The sequence below is a fragment of the Cygnus atratus genome, chromosome 10 (genome assembly GCF_013377495.2).
Source record: "Cygnus atratus isolate AKBS03 ecotype Queensland, Australia chromosome 10, CAtr_DNAZoo_HiC_assembly, whole genome shotgun sequence".
NCBI lineage: Eukaryota > Metazoa > Chordata > Aves > Anseriformes > Anatidae > Cygnus > Cygnus atratus.
Window position 1 is genome coordinate 4,661,720 of NC_066371.1, and position 20,781 is coordinate 4,682,500.

The 20,781-nt window shown below is 48.2% G+C and overlaps 1 protein-coding gene across 27 annotated transcripts in view; it reads left to right on the top strand.

Annotated features, from left to right (window-relative positions):
• The window catches only part of FOXP1 (forkhead box P1), a 370,718-nt gene that overhangs the window by 166,039 nt on the left and 183,898 nt on the right, over positions 1-20,781 (top strand). For 2 of the 27 annotated variants that reach the window (XM_050712861.1, XM_050712847.1), the window contains one exon: positions 15,978-16,076. The exons of 23 other annotated variants lie outside the window; for them this stretch is intronic. The gene's annotated coding sequence lies outside the window, so the exon portion shown is untranslated. Of the gene's footprint in view, positions 1-10,267; positions 10,368-15,977; positions 16,077-20,781 lie in introns of those variants that run through there. 2 more of the 27 variants (XM_035547100.2, XM_035547106.2) reach the window with 1 other exon arrangement.

The following is a 20,781-nucleotide window of genomic DNA, read 5'->3' on the forward strand; positions in this document are numbered from 1 at the left end:
TCACCCCATCGCGCTTCATGCTCGTAGGGAGCGCTGGGGGGCCGTGGTGGCAGCCTGGTCTTGGCACCGGGCATTTAATGAGGGTACGGCCTGGCTGTGAAGGCGCCCCAGCACGGCGGATGGTTGCAGCTCGCCATCACAGGGCTGAGGGTGAGGGATCGTCTCCTCATTTTGTTTTGAGTCTAGACATCAAAACTTGGGCAGGAGTTTACAGCCCTTCTGGAGCCGTCAAACTGCTCTTGTGATGGTTCTGAAGAACAAACAAACAAACACATAAATAACATTCCAGGGGAAGCAGAGAAAGGCCAACCCCCGCCTATTAACTCTGTGTTGTCCTTCCGCAGCGCTCTCACATCACAGATGGGGACGTAAATGTGAACTCTCACCGCAGAAGTGACTAAGAATAAGTGAAATTTCTGACAGGCGGTTTTACTCCGATCTAAAATTGGAAGCATGAAGTGGAAGGTTAATAAGAAGAGAACCTCTCAGCCTCGTGGTTAGACTAACATTTAGCCACCCAGCTGAGGAGGGATGAGGGAGCCGAGCCAAAACAATCACGGAGAGTCCAATCAGATCACTGTAGGCACTCTTGTTTTCAAAGTTGGTAGGAAATGGTTTTCTTAGAAAAAACGGAATTGATGTTCTTTTCTACTTCAGGAGCCAGTTTTCTGATCTCCAGTTCAGATGATGAACTTGCGCTGGCCTTGAATTTTGCGTCTCTATTTCACTATTTTTCATGAATCGTAGTTTTTACATGTGTTGGCAAATCATATATACTTGCAATACCGCACGCCATTTGCTTTTAAGGAAAGAAGAGAAAGAAACTGTGTTTCATTTAAATGCTCTTTAGATCCCTCTGCCTATGCTTTTGCATATTCTTGACCAATCTTGCTTTGTTTTATGTGTTTGTAGCATTTTTCTTACACTTTGTGCAATCATTAGCATTAATGGGGATTTGCAAGTGTAACAAGAGGAGAATATACCCCAGAGTGTATTACTTAATTTCCCTTTGAAGTGGAATGAAGTTGTCCAATTGGCCATATGCTGTGATTTGCCGTCGTTACGAGTAGTTTTTGACTCCTCGTAGAATAGGTTAATCTCTCCTAGCGAGCCTACGATTAATCGGGTTTGATTGTATATGGCACAGATAGATACCACCTTTAAGAGTAGCAGTCAGCTTCCGAGGCGTTGTTTTTCAGCCCGGAGCACTAGATGCACAATAAAAATGCACGGGAACCATTTCCCCCTGCAAAAATTGTGCACTCACATGATTAGTGAGGCGTGGTATTAAATTATTCGAGCTTTGTGCATAAATATATACTGAAAGAAGACTTGCAACTGGAGGTTTTGAATATAGTTTTCCTCTTCATGGGCCAAATGTTCTGCTGTGCATCAGGCGAAGAGTATTTCGGTGGAGCTCTGCCCAGGCGGAGCAGCTGAAGCTCTGGTCCTCCTCGCGTGCGTGTTGTGCTGTCCCACACCCAAAGAAATGCCTCCTCAGGTTTTATGGGTGGACTTTGCAGCTTGATTGGAAATAGAAACACAGTAAACAGCAACTGTGTCTCAGAAATATCCCCAGCAACGCGAACTATCACTATTTCAGCTTCTTTCCAAGGCCCCTTCTTGGGGGCCTGCTCTGCAGCTGTATTACAAGCACTGCAATGCAAGTGGCGGTATTGACCCTGGAAAGTATTGTGGTACAGCTAACAAATATCTGCAAAACCTTGTTTGTATGTATATGTGCTTATGTTTAAGATGCAAACTTGCACTTGAGTGTGCTCGGCTCCCTGCAGTATATAGCCGCAGAGCCATTTCTAAGATCTGGGAAGAGATGGGTTTGTAGCCTGATATTTTTTACGGTGTTTTTCTTGCCCTGATGTTTATTAACATCTTCCCCGATGTCCAGTTACAAGGGATGGGAGCATAAAAGTTTACATGAAAATACATTTCTCTGTAAGCGCTCTATCCCTGCGGTTCCTCTGCAGCTTTAAACCCAAACCAGTTCCATCCTGTTTCGCCTCTTACCCCTCAGACCTGATAGGCAGGGAGGAGGGATATTCTGTGTTTGTCTGAAATCCACCTTGCCATTCTTAACTCCGGTTCGCTGGTTGGTTGGAAGCAGTGCTCAGAGCCCCGCCGCGAGCCTGCCGGCAGGGAGCACCTTGGGGTAGCAGCACCGCTTGCAGGAGGCGCAGCCCCGACTCCGGCTTTGTGTTCCCACCTCTTCCCTCTGAACACACCAGCACGTCTGAAAGTTGCCTTGATGACCACTAGTGACCTAAGCACCAAAATCAGGAGTTTAGAGTCAGGGCCGATGGTTTTCTTTTCTGCTTCGCTCTGCCTGAGCTGGGACCTGTAGCAAGGCTCTCTGGACGCGGTTCAGTGCATTCAGGGACATGCTGGACACGAAGGCTTTGCCTACTTGCTAAAAGAGCTGCCAGCGCCTGCGGCAGCCAGCAGCGCTTTGGGCCAACTGCGTTTTCCTCGGCAGAGAGCAAAAAGAGGGCAGATGGGAATATGGAGGGCAACTCGTCAGGCTGAGCCAAGAAAGATGGGAAGGCTGAGCTGCAACACTGCTTCGGCATCCGCGGTGCTGAGAGGTGCATCCATGGCAGTGAGGTGCTTCCATCTCCTGCTTCTTTTTCTTAAGGGGTTTGTGATGCTCTGTGAGCTTGGAGTCACACCTGCAAGCCAGCCGTATGGCAGGGGCTTCGTGGTGAGCAGGAACTTTGGTGGGGGCTTACATCCTTCCTTGTTGAAGTTATTTTCAAGAGAGCTAATGAGGTGGCTCAGTAATTGCTTCAAAGCAGCTTTGGTGGAGGACTCCTGCTGTAACAGGTCTAGTTTTGCTGCACAGCCATCCACTGACTTCCTTCTGTCCCCTGCCACGGAGTGTACAGGGCAGACCCCTAATGTCCCTAACCACGGCATTTAAAACTGATGAGCAGTTTCTGAGTGCCCGACTTCCAGACACTGAGATTCTGGACTCAACAGACAGATTTGGGCTAAGTCCCTGCTCTCTGTAGCAGTCTGCTGGCTTTGCTTTGCTTTGGTTTTCATTGGTTTGGGTTACCAAGGTTTGATGGGGAATATCCTGATCTGCCTTTGAGGTCTTTGTCTTGCCTCTTAAAAACAAAACAAAACAAAAACCACTGCAGTAAATCAGGCCCTATCCAGAAAAAATGGTCTGGTTCCTTTCCCTGGTAGAGCTTTTTCACTCTTTGGTGCATTTCACTCTTTGGTATCATTTGCAACACTGGATTCCGTAGTGTGAATATGGGATATTTTCAAAACCGCGTCGATACCGTGTCTTCTGGTTAGCCAAATAACATTAAAAACCAGATTGCAGATTGTAAATTGAACTGAAGGGCTGTTTCTTGTTTCTTTTCCTACCTCAGTCCAGAAAGGCCTGTAGGCTGATGCGCTGCCGTGCCAGAGCTCCAGCAGGTCCTTGGGTAGCTTGGGAGAAAAATGTGGGAGCTGCATGGCTCTGGAGACCACCTGAGAAGGAATTACTGCCAGCACAGCCCACAGCCAAATTTAACCTTTGGTATGTTGCCGTAACACACAACATTTTAGGAGTGTTAATTATTTTTTCTGGTACCCTAAGCAGGGAATGTGTGCTGTCAGCTGTTGTGAAAACAAATCAAAATACAGACCTTTGCCTACCCAGTTCAAAAGGAAATATGTTTTCTGCTTAATTTCTGCTTAAAAGGGAAATGATTGTGAAGAACACTTTTTTTTTTTTAACTGTTGCATTATAGTTGGCCTTCATCATACTTTCTGAGAAGGAAATGTATTTAATGTATTAAAATAATAGTAGCTGGGAAGGAAAGAGTAAGGCTAGGAGTAGGTGTAAAGAGCATGTTTACAGCTGCCCCCTTCGAAGTATCCTGTTTTCTTCATCCCCACGTCTGCTTCCCATGAATTGGACCTTTTGTAGATGAAGCAACCTCTCAGAAATGTTCAAGGTTGAAGATTTTTGTGCGTGTGTGTGTGAATACGGGTGTATGCCTCCGCACATCTGTTGAACTGCGATGTTTTGTGATTATTGTTAAAGTTTTGGCTTCTGTGAGCGTTTCATACTACTTCTCTCCAGCTATTTCTTTCTAAAAGGCTCCTGTTGTGAACAATTAATGTCGGTGGGCTCGGCTGCGGCGGGAGCAAACTGCTTCCGCGTGATGCACAGGAGTGGGAAGAGGGGATGACTTCGCAGAAACGTAGGGTTACCTCCAAGCACAAAAATCAGGCTGTAGAAATGATGAATCTCTCTTCTGTCATCCCTAGATCTGACAGTTTTGTATAACTTATGAATTAAACATCTGGGAGGTATATATGTATTTTTTTTTCCTTTAACAGTCACCAAAACCGAGGCAGATAAGCTGCTGAATAATTTTCAGTCATCCACCAACATCGGAGCAAGTTTTGGGAGCAGATCCCTGGAATGTCTCTCCTAACAGAAATGGCAGAATCGCCATTAGCAGTAGTGAGATCAAGGTGGCACCCGGTGCTGTGCCTTAACCACGAAACTTTAACCTTAAACTCCATGCAAAACAGACAGGACCTTTACTGCAGAGGTCTCACTGGAAAGATCCCGGCAAAGTAAACAGCATGACACTTAATTTATCTACCCCAGAAACATGAAGGGCTCAGTCAACCTGATGGGATCTGTGGTTCCAGGGAGTCTACGTGTTTAAAGCCTGATGCTCAGCCTGCTAAGCCATCCCCTGCAGCTTTCCTTAGTGCATAAGATATGAAAAAATCTCCTGTCCTGCAAAACAGATATTAAATTGGATACTCTTTCACCCTGCCACGATAAGAAACGTGGCAGAGAGATGCAGGAAAATGGAATGCTGCTTAGAAAGAAAATATATTTGAATCTAACATAAAAATTGGTGAGATAGGAGGATTTTCAGTGCTAGCAGCAATACCCTCCCCAATGAGTTACTGAAATGCAACTCTCCCTGTAGTTTTTGCACTGGATTGTGAATAAAAATGGTTGTGATTGATGAAGCGTTTGGTGTCTCACTGTAAGTTGGTCAAGAGGGACTTCTAAATCACCCAAATGAAATATTGCATTATCATGAACAGTAATATGTAACTGTTAAGTATGCCGTTGCTTATCATAAGCTCAAGCTCCTTCGGAGTTCTACCCGGCGAGAAATCTTCGCGAGCGGTGGAGCAGAGAGCGGCCGGCAGCGCCGGGGGCTGAGCCCGTCCCCTCCCCGGGGGCACACGCGGGCTTGGGAGCGAGCGCCCGGCCGCACGCCAGGAGTTCCCTGGATCCTCACCGGGCAGTTCTGCCAAGGCGGTGGGAACAGAGCTGGTTCTTTATTTTATTTCGTTTTTAAAGAGGCTGGATGGAGGGAAAGGCAATACGCCTTTGTTCATCGAGGGGCATGGACCTGTTAGTCAGACGCGGAAAGTCTTAGTGAGGCGTTGCTCCTTCCTGTACAGGGCTCGTTACGTAGTTTTGTTACTTATTAGGTTGGTGTGGGTTGTTGTTGTATAAAGCTTTTTACCAGTCCTGTGCATAGGGTAGATATGAGAAAACAAAGTTGGTGTTTCATGCGGAAAGCGGCAACATAGCATTAAGAAAAAGAAAGTAATTTCTACTTTCGTTACTTACACCAAGAAATAGGCCAACGTTGTTCCTATTAGAAAAAAAAGACTAAAGTGACCCACGCCTCCTGGTGAAAAACCGTATTGTTCCCAAAATGACTAAATGCCAGCCTAACTGGGCTGAAGCTTTCTGTGTCTAGAACTTTCCACAAAGACCATGCAGCCATGTCTCAGGATTAGGGAAATAAAGATGCTGTCCGGGCTGTGTGAAAACATACTGAAAGCCAGTTTGCCGAGAAGTCTGAGGATTTTCCATGTTTTGGGGCTAAAATGTGGAAACCAGGAGGGAGATCGCACTGAGACCAGGGATTTTGCCTTGGATGTGCCTGCACACCAAGTTGGCCAAGGAGCAGGTCTGTGAAAATGTTCCTGCTCCCAAGCAGGACTAAGCCTCTAGCTCCTCTCTCGTGGACAGAACCTTTGCAGCCCTACCCGACGTAGCGGACGTGCTCGGGCAGTGGTGGCTCGTGTCTCCCTCACCTCTTTGTCCCTGTCTGCTCCTTTTCCTGCTTCCTGACCCAGCTTTGTCTCCTCTCTATTCAAATCAGGTGGCTTCTGCTGCCCTGGGCTCTGGCTGGGGGTCAGGGAGGAGGCAGTAGGTGGGGAACGGAGCCCCACACCTACCTCCCACCGAGGGCTTTCAATGGCTTGTTTTGGTGTCTGCTCTCCAAAGCGTGGGAGCTCGGCAGCGTCTCGAAGTGGTGCTTAGGGCTGCTTACCATGGCTGGGGCCGTGCTTTTCCCTGTCTCTCGTCTCAGGAGCGTCTCAGCAGCTTGGGCTGAAACTTCTTGCAAGAATTTGGCCTGGGGCAGAATGCCCACCAAGGAAAAGTTCGGTGCAGATGGTTAAAAGTTGGCGGATTTGCTAGAAACTGAAACCAAGGTCATTAAGATGGGGCGCGGGACGTTGGATGGCGTTAGCGCTCACGGCGGTAGGGCGCTGTACGAGTGCAGTGTAGGGAGGTGCTGTACAAGTATGCGTGCACCTTCTTTTGCAGTGCTTGTGTTTAAAGCAGCGTAAGGTTGGAGGAAGACCTTCCGTGTGTGTCAGCAGCTTGGACCCTGCTGGCACGAGCTGCTTTGTCAACTGATCCTGCACAGGGGTTGGAAGAGAACCAAGGAGCAGCTCTCCTCTCGCACGTGGGATGCGCCTCACTGCTCGCCCCTGAGCTCCTCAGGTTTGGCTCCACGACAGCTCTAAGGTATGGAAGAGATTTGTCTTGCTTGCCCCAGTGTTATTGCACGGTCTGGTCAAAAAGTTGACCTTCAGTGGTTGAAGAGAGGGGATTTTGTTGGCACTACGAAAGCACGTGTTGGTTTCGCAGTGGGATTTGCGTGTGAACGCAGGAGGCTCGGCAGCACGATGCTCTCTGCACGGCCGTGCCGGAGCAGGCTCCGTTTGGCACTGCCATTGGTCCCCCAGCAGCAGCAATCCTAACTCCCACCTAAGCCGAAACACTCATTAAACTTTTATCTGAATAGGAAAGCTTCACGTTTTCTTGACAGAAGAGATTCTGTGGCTACTGATTTATTACTGCAATTTAAGAAACAGACGTCTGTCTGACATGTGCCATGTAGTTCAGTAGGTCACCAGTGACATCATACTTAAAATCGTTATCTGTGCGAACTGTGCATTTTGGGTAAAAGCTTTTATTTATAGTCAGTCATTAAAATTGAGACCTGATATTTACTTTTCCTCTGATTAGGTTAAAGAGTGAATATGAACAAAAAGTCCCCTTCTGTTACCACCAAGCCGTTTACAAAATCTGCTGTTCACGTGCAGCCTTTTTAAAGGAATTATGGTAAATCATTACGGGCTTAGATGGTATGTTTTAGTTAATACATTTGTTTTTTTCACTGCTAAGACTGGATTCAGAGCTGATCCATGGCATAAGGGATATATTTGATTTCTTCCTAGTCCTGTATAGATTCTTATCCTCATCGCAGAGCTGCTGAAGTATTGGACCTGGGGAGAGGTGCCGTGTCAGCGGGACGGTGGGACTTGTGGAGGGGTTGGCGGGTCGCATCCTGGGGTCTGCAGTTTGGGAAGCAGGAGCACTGGGGTGGACCAGATTCCAGGCCACGCATGGGCATTTTGCTGGGCCAAATTTGAAACCATCCCCTTGCACAGCCCCTGACGTGATGTGTGGTTTAATGTGAGGTGGGGGAGTGCTATGGCAGCAAGGTGCTTCTCTGTAGAGCACGAGCCGCGGCGGGCCGTGTGTGAGGGCCGTAAAAGGTGTGCTGCGCCGAACTGTAGGGTAACGCCATCACCAAGGCACTCGGGATGCACTTGGCCATAAAGCCCTGTGGGCATGTCTTAGGGGGGAGCAGACCTAAGGGGCCAGAAACAGCCCTCTTCAGAGCGCCAAGTCCGCGGGGTGTCCATCATCCGTTCCCTTCTTTTCCTCCGTCCCCCTCCTGCCGTCTTACCTCTGATGTCAGATGCCCCTACCCACAGCCACGTGGAACGTAATACTGTGAGCGATTAAAAATGGCGAGCGTGGGTGCTGGTAACGTCTCCACCCCCTGTGCAGAAGGTGCATAAACGTACGGGGCTGCCGCCAGCCCCGGCAGGACCGGAGCCCGCTCCCCACTGCCACGTGCTTCTCGCCGGGCTGCAGGATATGTCCCCTTCTCGTGCGGGTTCGGGGGAGAGACGAACCCTTCAGAATTCAGCGGCTGCTTAATAGCTGTACTGAAAATGATTTTTGACCAAAATTATATATTACAAGATGACGATACTGCACAGTATACTTTCTTAATATGAGAGAGTGTTTTTTTCCCCTAGATCCTACAGCTAAGATCACTGGCCCATTTCAATTTTTATTGAAACAAATAAACCCAATAAAAACACTTATGCTGAGAGCTCAGGCTCCACAATAAAAAAAATAAAAATTACTCTGCATTGAATTTATTGATTTATTTATTTACTCCAACTGGAAAATTGAGTATTGTGTTAATGTATTTTATAAGAATCACAGTGCTCGATGAAATGGCTAATTTATTTTAGCGTATACATAAATAGCTAGCAATTTTCAGTGAGACAGGCTAATGAAAATGATGCTATGAAATTGTCTATACTATGAGGAGTGATGGAGTCAAGTTATTATTGGTTGAGTGCTACGACGTAGTGAACTGGCCATCATGTCTTTGAACTTTTGAACTGCTCCTTGGTTGCGTGATTTATTGATTTTGATATCAGCGCGTTAACTTTTTATTTTTGTTGGGGGGGTTGCATATGCCGCGTGGATAAGTTGCGTGCCGTGTAATTTTATAGATGTTTTAGTTTAAACAAGATGGTTGAAAAATGTAAAGTGTGTTAACAGAACAGGCTTACGCTGCGTGGAAAGGCAGAGAGATGCTCGTAGGTACCATTAGATGTCAACACTGATGTTGTGATTGCTGCAGATTAACTGAGGACGAGCGAATTTGGCAGGGTAAGTGCGCATCATATTTGTAAGAGAAGCGTTGCCTTTGTTCTAAATCGAGCGCATGATCTCATAGCAACTTTTGCTTGCCTGTCTACCTTAAACCTCTCCTCGCGGCGTGCCTTATCGCTGGCGCCTGGTACGGGCAGCGAGCATCAGCGGGTCCCTCGTCAGCCCGTGCCCGAGGAGCGCTCCACGTTGCTGCTACGTGACCCGGTGGCTCGAGCAGCCCTCCAGCTTGCGTTGGCCGGCTCTGCGGGGCCGTTGCGCCCGCGCTGCCCCGAGCCGTGCTCACGAAGCCGTGCAGACTTGTTTCGTGTTGGAGCTGGAATTCCCTCGCGGGCTGGCTGCTAGCGCCGAGCCTCGGCACGCAGCGCTGCCAGCAGCTGCCTCGTCCCTCGGTGCGAGGAGATGCTCCACTTGTTGTTCCTGGGGATTCGCGTGGGGCGTGGGATGGGGGCATCACGCTCGCCTCGAAGCCCTTTCCGACTGCAGGACTTCTCCCTCGCCGTGCTGGTACGGGAGGCTCTGCGTGGCGACTGCGCCGGGCTCTGTTTCTGATTAGACCGAATAACTTGACACCTGCGTTTTACAATTTGCCTAAAGTGCTTTATCCTGTAAACCCAGCGATTTCAGAGCTCGAAAGCCAGCAGCCTCGCGGGGGTTTGCACGGCTTAGCTCATCCCACGGGCTCTCTGCGACCGCGTTAGGCGCCGCCGGCCTCTGCTGACCCCCGCGAGCCCCCCTGCAGCAGCGGGATTTCGGGCACGTCGTCCCCATCCCGCCGCACTCGGCCGCAGGTCTGGGGGAAGCGTGCGGGCATCATCTCGGGTTTTTTTTTTTTGGTGGTTCGAGTGCCATGGCTTTATTTGGATGCTGAAAGCGCTCCCCTTGTGCCCGAAAGCGACGGGGAAGCCACCCCACTTGCCTCCCCCTAACCCTTTTATTTCAGTTCAATCAAAACCAAAACACCACGGCCTGCTCCGAGCACAACCCAAAAAGTAGCGGGAAGAGCTGAACCGGGGGACTCGCCACTATGAGCTGGGGGGGGGGGGGGGGGAGATGATCGGGGGAAGGCAAAGAAAAAAAAAAAAAAAAAAAATCCCATGTCCCTGCAAGTGTGTTATTGTTGACTTTGCCCTGCACATCCTAATATGGTTACCTCCCTGTCAAAGCGGCCGGGCCGGGCCGAGGGGCCCCCTCGGGGAGCCGCTCGCAGCCGCTCGCAGACAATAAGGAACCAAGCGGCGCAACTCCACAAAAGGCTGCCCGGAACCCCAGGGCCAGCCGCGGCCCCCCAGCGCTGCCCGCAGCCGTACGTACCCCGGGGGCCCTGGGGGGGGGCGGATAGAGGGGGGGGGGGGGGGGAGAAAAGGGGGTTTTAGGGGGGGCGCTGCCAAGCGGGGGAAGCCTCGCAGCGCCGGGACGCGGGGCGGAGCGGCCGGGGGGGGCTCTGCGGGACGGTGCTGTGCCCCCCCCCCCCCCCACCTTGTCCCCCCGGTGCTGTCCCCCCCCCCCTCGGTCCGCCCCCCCCCCCCCCCCCCGTGCCAGCCGCCCCGCAGCGCGCCGCTCGCTATCTGCCAGCGCCAGAACAAAGGTAGGCTGTGCAACTCCGCGCTCCGGGGGAGGGACGAGTTATTTTGGGAGGGTTGGCTCTTCCCGGTGCGTGACTGGTTGACCTAAAAGGAGAGAGAAGGAAGGGGGGTGGGGGGGGAAGGGGAAAATAATAATAATAAAAAAAAAAAAAAAAAAGGCAACCCGAGGCTCCATGGAGGCGAGCGGGGCGCAGCGCACTTGGAGCGCGGGGCAACTTCGGGGAGCCGGGTTCCCCCCCCCCCCCCCCCCGCATCGCCCCCTCCTGCTGCTGTTTCCACAAAAAGTGCCTCTGAAATCGTCTGCGCCCCCAGCTCCGTGCCGCTAAATATCGGTTTAATTTTCGGTTTTATTTATTTATTTATTTATTTTGCATTTAGGGTTTTCCGTGCGCGCTTAGCAGCTAGGAGTTGGTGCGAACCCTCAGTGAGCTCTTGTAGGGATGCAGCGTGAGGGCTGGTTTTGCCCGAGGATTTCAACTTTTCGGTTGGCACAACCCGAAGGTACCGTAGCTTTTTCTGCGACTGTCCAAGTGCTTTCGTGCCCTGCGAGGAGTTACCGTATTTCTTAAGCCATCCCTTTATGTCATCCTTTCTCTCGCTTTTCTAAAGCCTGTAAGTTATTCAGCTTCAGTGGAGGGTTTCTTTGCCTGCGAAGTGAAGCGCTCGCAGGTTTTGCAGTGTTTCTAGGTTTGTTTTGAAAATGTAGAAAAATATTTAATACAGAGCAGTAAAAAAAAAAAAACAAACACACCGGCTCATCTTCGTTCAGGGGAGTCGGCAAACCTGTCCGCTCTTCTGCCAGCAAGCACAGCGAGCAGATTCATAATTGAGTGCCAGAGCAAATGAATTCACGGTGAGAGCTACGATGGGTATCACGTAACTTAATAAGAAATACATTTTTGATTGTAGGAGCGGACACCACGGTTGTAGGCATAAGCATCAAACCTAGGTACGTCTGTGGAGGAGTGCTCTTCATCCAGCCTGTGTCACACAGCATTGTCTTCAGTCCCTAATTCTTACAGGATTTAAGCAGGGAAGCAGTTTCTTCCTAAACTGAGTATCATTCAAAAAAATCTTTTAAGTACCTGTTGTATACTTGGCTGCTTAATTGGCTCTCCCCCTTCCTGACCCTGCTGCCTGCCTTCCCCAGTTGATTGTGGGATCTCTAGATTTTTTTTTTTTTTTAAGGAAGTCACAGTTCCAGAGCTGAACTGGATAGCTAAGCTTTTCTTTCCTTCTTCCTTTTTTTTTTTTTCTTCCCTTAAAATGTTATTTCTTGTGTACTGGTAGATTTCTGTTCTTTGCCTTTTTATTTATTTTTCTTTTGAGGTATTCGGCCTGACCTCTGCTAATCAGAAGCGCTTTTTAAAATGTAAGGCCAGGTCAGATAATGTAAATAAACTTTTGTGCTCTCAGACTTTCATCCTATAAAACTGGGAATGATTTATTAAAAAAAAAATTGCATCTCACTAGTGGTAAACACAAATAAATGTGTATTTTTAAAATCAAAGGGTGTCTTTTAAAACACATTCCTAGTTTTTGCTTTTTTGGGCCGTGTAGGGGATGATAGGAATTAGTAGCCTTTAATTAGACGTGGAGATATTCACATTTTACAGGGATTTATGTTAGAACATGGAATGGCGGGTGGCTTGTTTCCTCATTATGAATACTCCCTGCACATAATGAGGTTCATCATTAGTTGATGGAGTGAATTTGCCCTAGCTCTACCTTGAAAGGCACATAATTTACATACTACTTCAGAGCTTAGGCTTTAATGGATTCCTCGATGAATAAAATGAAAAGCTACTTTCTTTAAATTTTTGAACAGTGTTTTGGTAATACGGATTTAATAAGACATTCAGTTTCCTTGTTAAGTATATTGAAAGTGCATTCCCAATTTTAGCAGAAAATATACTTCCCCGTGTCGCTTTCTATGATATTGGGCAGTGCGTGATCGAATACATCAGCGTCAACATTTTGGGGGACGCGGAGGGATGGTGCCGCTCTCTGAGAGTGGCACTTGGCAGCTCTGGCCTGGCGCAGCCACGGCTCTTCGCGGCCCCGAGCGTGCTGCCACGCACCGATGCCGTGACAATGCCACGCAGCGGGCTTGCTCCCGCGTTAAAATGCATTCTGCACGAGGAGTGCTCCCACTGTATATTTACTGTATACATTTGCGGTGATTGATCTACGGAAATGTGCTGGTGACTGTCAGGCTGACAGTGACAAACCCGCTAGTCCCACCTCCCTCTTTATTTTAATGAGACGAGAACAGCAAAAAACTTCGCCGGTGCAGTTCCACCTCTGAAACCGCCGTGTAGATATGATTAGATTAGAGCAAATTGAATTGTAGGCTGCCTAATGTGTTATCATGTCATCGGCTTACCCGAGCCCTGGTCCACCGGACAGGCTGGGCGAGACAGCCCGCCCTGCCTCCCTCCCTGCTGCCTGCGTGTTTGGGGCCGGGGGCTGGGGGCTGGGGGCCGGGGTGTGGGGTCTGCGTTGGCCCCGTGCGTGGGGCAGGCGGGAGCCCCGGGCACGGCAGCGCCGCTCCCCGCTGCCTCTCGCCGATGCGGCGGCGAAGCCAGGGAGGCAAGAAATCCGCAGCGAAGGCTTGTTTTGATAGAATGTTTTATTACCTGAAAACGATGAGCATATATTAACATTAATAGAATAGTCTGTGTCATTCTTTTTTAGGCAATTTACCTCAGCTGCAGACCTGTCTGCTTCAAAATCTTTCTCTGTTCTAAAACATATATTTGTTTAGGGAGTTTTCATTGAAGTGTACATGACAATTACAGCTGTTCATTAACAAAATTGGGTATTTGTTTTAAACTTTAACCAATCACTTTGATATGCTAATTATGGTGTAATTTAATTTGAGCCCTGTAATGATGATGCCGTTATTATGGACATAAATGATGCAGTTAAGCTGAGAGTAATCTCATTTGCATACTGTACATGCCAGTAAATTAAGCCCTTTCTTCGACTGCTTCAGCTTTAATTTTCCACTTCTTTTCACACAGCGCCTTTTCAGCCAGTCTCTTCTAAGCCCACTTTGTAATAGCGCTGATGACTGTTTGATGTGGAGAGTTGCTGCACCACAATAATGCACGACACAAGATGTAACATTTAAAGGATTCATTATCTTACTGAGTGTTGCTTTAAGAAGCTGGGATTAACGAGGGTGGAAGTGTCCTCGCTCTGGAGCGGTGCAGGTCTCCCGATAAACAAATGCCATCTTCTTTCTCCCCCTCTTTTTGCTCCACCCTAGGACCGGGAGCGTTGCGGTGAGGCCTTACGCTGCTTCTCAGGTACGAGGCAAGCGGCCCTTGGAGCCGCCTTGTTCAACGTGGAGGGTTTGACCTTTCCTGTAGGATATTCCAAGATGCTCCACTGTTGCAGGAAAGTTTCTGGATACAATTTGCAGTGTTAGAGGGATGGGAGACTCCAGGTTATTTCTGAGACAGGTAGATGTGCAGCCCACATACCCAGCGTGGCGTACAGCAGTGTTAAAATCTGCATTATTGGTTTATTTTGTTCTGCTTAAACACCGATTCCTCCTTGCGGGGCTGCTACATGGGTTGAACTTAATATCAGATTAATTTCAAACTTAATTTTTAAACACTGGCATTCATGCATGCTTTGGCCTCCCCATGCTAATGAAAGCCTGGGTTTCAACAGAGTAAGTCGCCAAAACCAAACAAAAACGAGCTGAGCAAGCGCTGACTTAAATGGTTAATCTTTTCCAATTTACCATGTTGTCATTGAACTGAAGTATTCTCATAACACTGTGGCATACAAAGAAATCATGTGAAATAAACAGGGCTCTTTTTATAGCTGCTTACTGTTATGGTTAGATATTTTCATAGTTTAATACCTCTGGAAGTAAAGCCCGTCTCAAGTTTTTAGCTGCAGTTGGCCTCTCAGAAAGCCATTGTTGTGTGGGTAACCAAGTTAACTAAAGATCATTATGAAAACCTTGCAATCCTTTCCTTACACAGGGTCCCATGACCAAAAATAGTTTGTGCAGTTGCCCACAAACATGCAAGTTAATAACTTCCTGGGTGAATAGTGTAAAAACTGTTGATTTCCAAGGCACGCACTTCACTCCCTCCTCCACCCCTTTACGGTACACAGCAAACAAATGGGAGGGTCCCCTGTTTACCAACTGTCCAACATCCACTTTTTATGGTTCCTGCCTGCTCTTTGTCTCCGTGGTGCGTTTCTCACATGCCCTTTTGTTTTCTAGCAGTTGTTCCATGGTAGCCCGACCATGCACATGTGCTGGATGTGGCTGTGCTGCAGCGAAGCATACCCCACTGACCTTGTACCCCCGTTTCTGTGTCAGAAACACAACAACCATTCCCCCAAACCCACTGCTCTGGCCAGCGGCTGTGCTGGTGAGTAGCATTTCGGCTCTCCTAGCATCTCTTTCCTACGCACGGCGAGGAAGAGCATCCACGGAGACAAGTGAAAGCACGGAGCGCAGCTCTTTCTTTTTACAGAGCCCTTGCGTTTTCCCATAATGCAAGAGTTTGGACAGTGGTTTATGCCAGCCAGTTCTTCAGGGTGGACTACGCAAGAGGTCTAATGTCAGATCTTGGGGTCCGTGCACAGAAAAGGAAAGGCTCCTCTAGTGCCTTCTCTGAGGCTGCCTGCCTAAACGTGGGGTTCCTACAGGAGTGCAAGAGACAAAACCCAGCAGCAGCGCCCTTACCCTTTGTGCTCAGAGCCCGACCAAGGGCATGGGGAGAGAAAGGGCTTTTCACAAAACAGGGCAGCGCAGACCAGGCTCTCCCCAGCCGCTCCAGGAGGTCACAGGTAGTCTAGCGTAATGCTGCAAAAGTTCAGTTTCTAAAGCTCATGAAAAAGGGTTCTTGACTTGATCAATTTTAGCAACAGTCCTGTGGTTCAAGCCTTTCTCTTCCTTTAAAGATAAGGTATGTATTGCTTTGGGATGTCACAGGCTGCAAAGCAGGTGTTGTGACTTTATCTTCCGTAGGGATGGATATATTGAGCCTGGCTGTCTTGGGTCCTGGAGAGATTTTCTGGCCCAAGTAGACAGATGAAGGTAGGACGGACTGAGAGGTGGGGTAAGAGAATTGCTTTTGATGCTTTTTAGTGTTTCGTGGATGTGACGATGCAGTGCACTGTGCGGGAACTTCGGTGTTAATCTTCTCGGGAGATAACATTTCTTTCAAAGTGATTTCAATACTTTGCCCTTATAGAAGCAGTGTTGTGAGAGCTGTCTTCAAAGGAGGTTTCAAGCACAGTTTTTCCTACCCTCTTCTGTCCTAACAAAACACATATCCTTCCTCCCCTCACAGGGCCTTGTCAATTCATTCTGGATAAAGAAACTCGTTTATGAAGAAGATTTTCCCTGTATCATCCTCCCTCTTTAATCTGATCCTGGATTGCAATTTTCAGTAAGTTTCTCCTTCCACACTTTCCATCCCGCAAACCTTTTCAACCCAATCAGGTGGGAAATTAAAAGAGATACCGGTTCAAACGATGCACTCTGCAGCCCTGTCTGAGCGTTTCTGTGTAAATCAGGATTGCTGGTTTCAAAGAAATGTTTCACGTCGGGTGATGGTGGCTTTCTGCCGAAAGTTATTTCAGGGAGTTTGGAGTTTCATGGGAGATGGACTTCTCCTTTTACAGCTTTGTTTACAAACAGCTTTGTTCTTACCCTTTCCCAGCAAAACAAGTGTTTCTTCACAGAAATACTTCTGGTTGAGAGCAAAACCACTGAACCTCTCTCTAGAATTATAACTACACCAGATTAAAGAGTAATTTATCATATGCTAATACACTTACCCCATCAAAGTCATGGGTATCGAGAGACAGAAACAAAAATAGACCTCTGATCTCTATCTCTGTAATGCTTTTCAGCAGAGAGTCTTTAAATGGTATCCAGTGAAAAAGCTCTAGGAATTTGCCATTGTATTTACCAACAGCTAAAGAAAACAGTTATTTGTCACTGTGAAATTACCGAGTACCGTGCCGTTAGCCTTCCAGATCTGATTGAACCGAGCTGACTGCAAGTTTCGGAGCGTGACGATTCTCTGTTCCTGTCGGCTTGTTCGTATTTCTAAGCGCATCTTCTCATGGCTGTAGATGGTGGGCAGATAGCTCTGATAAGAACCCCTGAAAGCTGCCCACGGACGCTTTGCCTTCGCAGCGTCAGAGACCCTCTGGGCAGTTCCCAGCGAGACGGCTGGCTCACCCGGGGAGCGTCCTACAAAAGGTGATGTTCTGGAAAGCCGGGTGAATCTGCCTGTTGCTACTGGTCCTGGGTGTACACAAAATAAAGTAGTACGAGTCAAGTAGCTGCTAGGGTTTTTTAACCTACAAGCCTTTAGTTCTTTTGGCTGCACATAACTCTTTCCAGCGGCAGTTTTTCTTGTGACTGGAGAATGTGAATGTCTGTCTAAACTGGCTGAGCGGACAAAGCACTGTGATGAAATCTCATTGAGCAGACATGCTTCGAGCAGAAGAATGAAGTCTATCAAGCAAAGCTGTTAGTAAAAGGACTCGGGGATAAACCACGCTCCCTTTTATGCCTGTGCCATGCGGGGACGGAATGGAGCGGAGCTGGCGGGTGGCGCGGCCCCCGGCTGCCTCTTCCCTGTGACGTGGGCCTGCTTCAGGTGCGAGTCCGGCTCTGGGGGTGTTGAATTTGGCCTCGCCTTGGCTTCTCCTCCAAATAAAACACTTACCCTAAGGATGGCCTTTCAAAAGACCATGTTCTTTTTCCAAAGAACTGCAAATTCTTGAGCCGGGCTGCTTATGTAGTTTCCTGAGACCATCGCTTTGAGGAAGCTGGCTGAAACAAATGCTGCTTTCAGGTGCGTGGCCTAAATCAAAAGCAGCTCTGTTCGAGTTCTCTGAAGTTCGTCAGGGCTTTACCATTATTAGCAACCATATGGACCCGGGCCGTGCTCTCCAGTTTTGCACGGGGGAAGGGCTGTGGCTGCTGGTCCTGCGCTCTTCTGCCGCAGGGATGCGGCACGCCAAGGCCAGCCCCGGGCACGGATGCCTCTCTCCTTGATGCCGCTCCACCATGTGCATGCTTGGTGGCCAAGGCCGGAGCTGCCCGAGGTAGGGAGCCCCTCCTGGTCCCCTCACGCTGATGTCTGTGTGCTGGAGGCAGCGTGCCAGCTGGGGAGGCTTGCCTCCTTCTCTGCAAACAGGATTTATCGGTGGGCGTGGGGAGGAACAAGAAGGCTACGTATGAAAAGTGTCCTAGGCTTCGTGCTGAGGTGGGGCTGGCCGGGTGTGTTCGGCGAAGCTGAGAGACCTGTGGTTTGGCCGTGGGATGTTTCTTGTGTTCGCTCGCGTCTTCTTTTGGGAAGACGGGATTGGGTCTGGGTGGATGCAATGAAGGAAGGCAATATGAGGGAATGAGTGGTCGTTCCTAGAGAGCTTCACGTTGCTTTTTGAATGAAGCAAATAAAGGAAGAATGAGATGATGATAAGCTAAATTGGTGCCAAATGTATGGGATTCCATATGTGTGCAGTAAAGGGAAACCCAGCTCCTGTAGTTTTTCCTTGGAAAATGACTCTGTATTTAGAATCTGTGTGCAGGATGACCATATAAATGTGATTAAATGGCGCAGGATTCTGATCAAAGGGGCAATTACAAGTAATAAAATAGGAAATATAATTATTGCAACCATTTCAGATCTTTTAGCCAGGGAGAATCTTAGCAGCTAGACAGAGAAAAAGCCTTGATCCTAAGAAAAGGAGAGAAAAAATCCCAAGACTTCAGCTTATTGGGCTCTACAGAAAAAGAGAGTTGAAAAGTGAAGACACATTTCCTAGAATATCTGAATTCCCAGGTAAATATTACTTAGAGGGCTTTCGAACACCGTAATTGTTGGCTGAACTGAATCATAGCAGAAACTGAATTACCAACTTCCACACAGGAAAACTTAGAGTAAGTTGAAATCGTGGCTGGGTTATTTTCACAAAATGTCCAGCACATATGCTGCTCTTGCTTTTATTGTTCACCGTTCTGGAGTCATGTCTCGCTAGACTGTGCTTTGCCACACACCTCCACCCCCTAACAAACTGGCCCTATATATGCATGTAGACAGAATATAGGGAATTAAACTGTGTGACAGTGAACTTCTGGGTTTTCTATATGCTTGACAAATGTTTTTTAAACATGGTATAAATACATTGTAGAATCAAAGTGTTGGAGGGGCACATTTTACTCCCAAAAGAAATGTGTGTATTTTGGCTTCATATTGCTCTGTATTTTTTTTTCCCAAAAGAAATATTAAATATTTTAACAACACCTATGTTTAGACACTACAGGTTTGGACAGTATTCTCCTCTGTATGTTGCAGAGTTCCTACCGACACGCCTGGACAAACCTCACCACCTAAAACCCTGAGGCCAGAGTTCGGCATTCAGTGTCCTCAGAGGGAGGGATTGTAGCTGTTAATCCTGTAATAGCCAGATTCCTCAAGGTAGCATCTTCTGTCCTCCCACGGGTTAGATTCTCAGGTTTACCTGACAGCGTGAATATTTCTCTTCAAAGGCAGCGTAAACCCTTCTGCAGGCTCTGCTCATCCTCGCTTCCCCTCGCTGGGTCTTGCCCGGCCACTTTTTTTCTTCCCTGGTCTTTTCATCATAGCCATTTAATGCTTTCTGTCTTCTTGGAGAAAATACCGTATTGCTAAGTGTCCATTCCTCCAAACTGGTTCCTCATAACCTGCCCGTGTGGCTAGAAATGTCTCTGGAGGAAGGGCGAGCGCAGCAAGGACAGTGTTGGTGCTCTTCAGGATGGCAGTCGTGTGCCTGGTTCCCTGGCAGAAATGCCAAAGCCTGTTTAGAGTCAGACATGTAAATGTTATGCTCAAAGAAAATAAATTAAAAAGAGACCAACAATCTGAGTTCTGCAGAGGAAAGCGAGCATTGGCTGGTGTTGGCTGTAAGCTGTTTTGGTAAGGCATCTTGTTTTTCGTGTGCGTCTGTAAGCTCCAGATATTTGGGCTGAAAAGAGCTTCTCCATCCCGTTTCCTTTCCCAGGGGTGGGAGAGCATCTCAGGGGCATGGCAAGGGAGATGGGGGCTGTTCCCCAGCTCTACCACTGGCTTTTCCAGTTACCTTAGCTGGGTCACTTGTGACCAGTAAGTGCTTCTGTACGCGCTTGGCTTCATCAGCCCCGTGCACGTGTTCAGACTCTCCGGTGAACGTCCTCTGCACCCTACGAGCTCCAGGAGCAGCAACGCTCCCCTGCTCTGTAGAGCTCTTGCAAGCCCTGTTTAACTCACGGTTGAGAGGCATTCGGAGTCCCTCAGATGTGTGGGCCCTGAGACTTGCTGCGAGCTGGTGTTTTGCACCTGCAGGGCAGCGGCTCTCTCCTTGCCCGCTTTCCGCCGAGGCTCCGCTCGCGTTCGGCGCGGCGTCGCACCTGAAGGCTGTGGGCTTTGCAGCACACTCGAGTGAACTGCTCTGACACGAGAGGCTTTGATATGTTCGAACACCCCCTCCAGAAAACTGCAGGAAAAATGCTTCGTTTCATTAGTATTTTGGGGTGGAAATATGCTGTAGATTAATCCTCTTTGGAAAGAGATTAAGAAATGTTCTCTCCTCCTCCCTCCCAATGCAAGAGTAGGTAATGTTTATTCTGTCTTTATTAACTACAGACGTCAGAGAAAAAGGACTGCTGCCCTTTGATTTTATTTACAAGGCAAAAGTGAAAACTTGTTTGATCACATCATGACTGTTTAGCTTCAGCGTAAGAGTGGAAGGGAACCTGTTTCCAGGTCCTATCGTGGCTAAATATGATTTTGCTTCTATTTAGTTATCTCTGAATTTTAAATGCAGTGTCCTTGCCCTTACTTATTTGTCAGGTTGAGCGAAACTGCTTCATGCTCTGCTTACGGAAATAAGCTATTCAAAAGGAAATTGTCTCCGAGAACTAAGGAATTTTTGTGGCTGTCAACTACGGAGTCATGATTTTCACAGAAATGATCCATTACAGAGCAAAAGCTGCTTTCAAACCTCGCTTTCCCTTTTCAGTGAAGAAAGGAGAGGTCTGGCCTTTGATAGACTCTCGTGTAGGCTCTTGAACAGTCACGTTCTTGGGTGAGACGGGTTTTTTTCTCGCTTCTTGCC